This window comes from Pelophylax lessonae (assembly GCF_965119305.1).
Source record: "Pelophylax lessonae genome assembly, chromosome: 3".
NCBI lineage: Eukaryota > Metazoa > Chordata > Amphibia > Anura > Ranidae > Pelophylax > Pelophylax lessonae.
In genome coordinates this window covers 153,691,967-153,697,966 of record NC_138770.1, presented here as the reverse complement: position 1 = coordinate 153,697,966, position 6,000 = coordinate 153,691,967, and positions in this window count along the sequence as shown.

The following is a 6,000-nucleotide window of genomic DNA, read 5'->3' as shown; positions in this document are numbered from 1 at the left end:
CACGCCTACAATCGGCCGATCGGTCGTCGGCCGAATATTTACGGCCAAAGATCGGTACGTGTGTACGAGGCATTATAGTGTGTATGGCCCATTAAGCTGGCCATACATGTTCAACTTTTGTTGTACAATTTTCTGGTAGATCTACCACAAACCACATAATGTGAGGTCAAAGCTAAAAAACACATTCACTTGTATCCAATTAGGCAGGCCTTTGTACTACATACTTGAAGGTAAATTTCAAGAAAATTGGACAGAAAATTGTAAGAAAATTGGAACATGTATGGCCAGCCTTAAGCCTCGTACACACATACCGATTGTCGGCCGTAAACATTAGGCCGACGACCGATCGGCCGATTGTAGGCTTGTTAGTATGATGCTTCCGACAGCCGACAGCGCATTTTCGGCCGAACAGAATCTGTCGTGCAAGCATTAAAATGTTTGTATGCCGACACCAGAACGGCCGATTGTTCGCCAGTCAGTACAGAATTCGGCCGACAATCAGCAGATTTGCAAGACTGGGCATGCTCAGAAAAGAAAAAACACACGGAAAGTTAACCATCACATGACATCACTTCTGCAGTCGTCTGTTGTTGGCCGACAAAATTTGTGTGCAGTCTTTTGCAGTTTTCAACAGACAGGACAGCCCTGGACAAAAGACAGCCGATCGGTCGGCCGACGATCGGTACGTGTGTACGAGGCATTAGTCTAAATGAAAAAGCCACTTTGTGCTCATGCTGAGATTATTGAAAGCATTTCTTATGTGTGTTGACTTGTAAGAAACTTGGATCATGGATGGCCAGCCAAACACTCATTCATTAGTGAACTGGTGATTTTGGTTTAGGAACCAACAGACCCAATTAATTACTTTGCTGGGCGTTTCCTATACTGGGTGGGTGTAGTTTAACCAAGGTTATATAAAGGGATGTATGAGATCATATCATTTGGCCTGTGGAAGGGCCACAGGTCTTTATGTCCGAATTTGCTTTTGGGGGTGGGGGGTTTGCTGGCATGCCTAATGATCCATATTGCAGTAAGTGTATTCTTTTGGATGAATACTTTTCATGCTCTAACAGTTTGGTATTGTTTTTGCAAAGTGTGTCTTTATGTACTCTATACATGTTTTTTTTTATTTTCATGCCTCTGTGTAGCTGTATGTTCTACTGATTTGATGGTATTTAAATGGAAAGACAGGCTCATGCAAACAATTAACATAAAAGTATGTTGGGTATGTTTAATGCTTAATACTAAGGTGTCTACAACTTATTTTGCTTGACTTTTGGATATTGTAAGCTCTATCTATCCATCATATGTTGTATCTTTTTGCACTGTAATTTGAATAAAAATTACTTGATTTGGGGGGCATTTCACATTTCACATTTCACATGCTTGCTTGAGTGATTACTGATGTTTTATACATGTTCAATAAAGCTTATTCATTTGTACACAGCTCCTGGTTTTTTGTTTTGTTTTCTTATTTGTCTAGATGTAATTCAGATACCTTTTGTGTCTATTGAATGTAATCAATTTCTTGTATTTTTTGTGTGTGTGTGCAATGGCAGTGCAGTATGAACATGGGTAGGGTTTCTCCCTTTACTCCAGCAAAGTGTGTGTGGGGTGTGTGTGTGTGTGTGGGGGTGTGTGTGTGTGTGGGGGTGTGTGTGTGTGTGGGGGTGTGTGTGTGTGTGGGGGTGTGTGTGGGGGGTGTGTGTGTGTGTGTGTGTGGGGGGTGTGTGTGTGTGGGGGGTGTGTGTGTGTGGGGGGTGTGTGTGTGTGTGGGGGGTGTGTGTGTGTGTGGGGGGTGTGTGTGTGTGTGGGGGGTGTGTGTGTGTGTGGGGGGTGTGTGTGTGTGTGGGGGGTGTGTGTGTGTGGGGGGTGTGTGTGTGTGTGGGGGGTGTGTGTGTGTGTGGGGGGTGTGTGTGTGTGTGGGGGGTGTGTGTGTGTGGGGGGTGTGTGTGTGTGGGGGGTGTGTGTGTGTGGGGGGTGTGTGTGTGTGGGGGGTGTGTGTGTGTGGGGGGTGTGTGTGTGTGGGGGGGTGTGTGTGTGTGGGGGGGTGTGTGTGTGTGGGGGGGTGTGTGTGTGTGTGTGTGTGTGTGTGTGTGTGTGTGTGTGTGTGTGTGTGGGGGGGGTGTGTGTGTGGGTGTGTGGGGGGGGTGTGTGTGTGGGTGTGTGGGGGGGGTGTGTGTGTGGGTGTGTGGGGGGGGTGTGTGTGTGGGTGTGTGGGGGGGGTGTGTGTGGGTGTGTGTGTGTGGGTGCTAAATTTTAAGAAAAAATTAAAGTGTTTATGTATATATTTAGCTAAAAATATATAAATTAAGGAATAATACCAAATTTCCCTTCAGCCTCTGTGGATGAATGTAACCAAAACATTTAATAAAAAAATCACTAAAAATGATTACTAAATAAAAGATTGCTACAGCGCTCACTCGCCTTTTTAGTTGGCTTAGGTCAGTGATGATGAACCTTGGCAACACAGGTGTTTTGTAACATTTCCCATGATGCTCACCTACACTGCAGAGTACATGAGCATTTTGGGAAATGTAGGGCAAAAACATCTTGGGGGGGGGGTTAAGGGTTACCATCACTGGCCTGGGTAAAACATTTCCAATACATTTTAGTTGTCTGTGTGCGTCATTTTTAAAATAAAGCAAAATCTCTTTACAATAAATTGCAAATGGCACATTGGCGTTCGCCCTGGACCAGAAATGACACCACATTGGCTTGCACACATTCCAGCAAGTGGTCACAATCAACTGGCTAATCATGGTGAGGGCCACTTTCAGCTGTGAAGAAATGGCATTCATATGCAAATTAAGTGTGTGTGTGGGGGGGGGGGTCTGTGCTTGTAATCAGAGCATTGATTACCAGTGCAGACCCTTGGGGGATGCCACTAGAGCCACCAGGGATGCCCACCCATGCCACCATTGATGCCAATCAGTGCTCAGGGAACCTGTTAGTGCCCTCCTCATCAGTGCTGCCCATCATTACCATCTTTCAGTGCTGCCCACCAGTGCCAATCATTGCCCATCAGTGCCACCTATCAATGCCCATCAATGCTGCATATCAGTGCCACCTATCTGTCTATCAGTGCTGCATATTATTAGTGTCTCATCAGTGCCTGCCAGCGCAGCCTCTTCAATGCTCGTCAGTGCAACAAAAAACATATTGATTTACCAAATTTTATTACATAAACAAAAACACATTATTTTAGGGGTCAAACATTTAGGTGTTCTTTTTGCCAATAGAAAAAAAACCTTGCAGTGATCAAATACCACCAAAAGAAAGCACTATTTTTTTAATGAAAATACTGTGATACATTTGTGTTAGGTACAAGGTTGCATGACCGCGGAATTGTCATTCAAAATGCAACAGTATAAAAAGCTGAAAATTGGCCTGGGCAGGAAGGGGTGTAACTGCCCTGTAAGGAAGTGGTTAACTATTGAAACATGGGAATAAATATTCCAGGGGTAATCATGCTCAGCTCAATGGTTCAGTGGTTAGTGTTCCTGGCTATAAACACTGAGAGCATGAGTTCAAATCCCAAGTGTGCCATCACCTTCCTAAATTTTAGACAGCTATAAATAAATACTGAAACTTGGCAAATGCATAATTGCACTCTGCACATATGCATGTTTGTTTCTTGAATATACATGGCCATTGACATGCAATTTTAGGTGATGTAGCCAATGTATTACTATGTGGCCAAAAAAAATTATGGCACACAGGGTGTTATCATGGTCTGGCCTTGAACTCATGACCTAGCAATCTTTAGCTGTGAGCTTAGCCCACTACACCAAAGTGCTGAATACAATCAGATATGCCTGAAAGTTTCAGATGAATAAAGAATGAAGACTGCTAATTAGACAGCTGTGTAGTCTGCTATTAGAAAATCTAAAGGTTAAAACACATAAGATACATAACTATACCTTAAAATTAAAATAAACCATAATAGATGACATTGCTGTGTAATAGTGATTCAGAATAGACAAATTTCCTTTTATGAAAAACACAAAGGGAATTTGGTTAACTCCAAACTCAAATTCAGCCTAAGTTAACTCCAAACCCGAATTCAGTCTAAGTTAACTCCAACTCCGAATTCATTAAAGCATCTAGTTGATGGTTTATCTCCAGCCACTTACCTAATTAGGATGCAATGAGTTTAGGCTGGAGTTATTTCTGGAGAAGTGAGCAGCTCTACTCCAAACTTATACTGAATTAGGCCCATTGTCTTTTAAAAAAAGTTGTTTTTAACGTAGTACAGTATCTGGGCTTTCCTTTTTTCCCCTGTAAGAGTTTTAATTCTTGGCTTATAAAACATGGCCTGGAAATTGCAGATCGTGTAAGTAATTAACCTCAGGGTTATAAGCGCATTTTGCCGAACATATCAGTGTGAGGCAAATTAGTTTGGTGAGTGCATACATTATGGGGAAGTGGTGGCATGGTAAAAGGAGGTGTGGTATGAAGATTGCATGATACAATTGAAGGTCTCTACAGAAACACAAATTTTGGGAATATTTAAAGTGGACCTTTATATGGATTTTTGCATAGACTTTGGCATTTTAATTTGTGTCACTTTTAACACTGGATGTTTTTTTTGTTTTGTTTTTTTAATATTGCTATAGTGTATATTGATATGTTTTATATTTCTGGTATATACAGTATATCATTTTCTGATACTTTTGAGCATGGTTTATATAGCGCCGCTATTTACATGATTTCAATGGTGAATTTACTGAGATGTTAATATACTGATGTTACTGTTGTGATTCATACCCTTTAACCTCCTTATCTTTGAACATGCTGCATGGAACAACATTTTAAAGAGTTAGGCTGGCCATAAATTTTATAATTTTTTTTGTACAAATTTCCTTTAGATTTACCAAAACCATATAATATGGAGGTCAGACCTTAACAATTTAAATTTTTATGCAATCAGATAGGCCTTTGCTCTACATAGTTAACCTCTTTACGACCGCCCACCGCAGTTGTACTGCGGCAGGCAGCCGCTCCTGCGCGAATCGCCTTAACTGTAAGTCGGACATGAACAGGAGGCTAGGGGGCGGCGCGCTCCCACCCTCACTCATCAGCGGGGAAGCCGATACAGCAGGCAGGTGGCTCAGATTGCCGCCTGACACCCATGATTGTTCCCCGCTAAGAGAGAAGAACGGTCAGCTGTTGTAAACATAGCTGACAGTTCTTCTCCCTGGAATGATCATAGAGCCCCTGTGATCCTTCTATATAGGAACACAGGTCTCTATGGTCCTTTCACAAGCCACACCCCCCCAGAGTTAGAATTACTCCCCTAGGCTCACATTTAACCCCTTGATCACCCACAATGTTAACCCCTTTCCTGCCATTGTCATTATTACAGTAACAGTGCATATGTTTAGCACTGATTACTGTAGTAATGTCACTGGTCCCCCCAAAAGTGTAAAAAATGTCAGTCAGGGGTCCGATCTGTCCGCAGTAATGTCGCAGTCCCGCAAAAAATTGCAGATTGCAGCCATTACTAGTAAAAAAAAAAATAAAAGCAATACAAACGACATAAATTTTTCCCGTAGTTAGTAGACGCAACAACTTTTGCACAAACCAATAAAAATACGCTTATTGCAATTTTTTTTACCAAAAATATGTAGCAGAAAACAAATTGGCCTAAAATGTTAAAAAAATTTTATTTTTATTTTTTTTTTTGGGAATGTTATATAGCAGAATGTGAAAAATATAGATTTTTTTTTTCAGAATTGTTACTCTTTTTCTGTGTATAGCGCAAAAAAATAAAAAAATTGCAAAGGTGATCAAATACCACCAAAAGAAAGCTCTATTTGTGGGAAAAAAAGGACATAACTTTTGTTTGGGTACAGCGTCGCAAAACTGTGCAATTGTCAGTTAAATTAACGCAGTGCCAAGTTAAAAAACGTGGCCTGGTCATTAGGGGGCAAATCCTTCCGGTCTTAAAGTGGTTAAAGGTAAATCTAAAGGAAACCGAATATGAAAATTGTATAA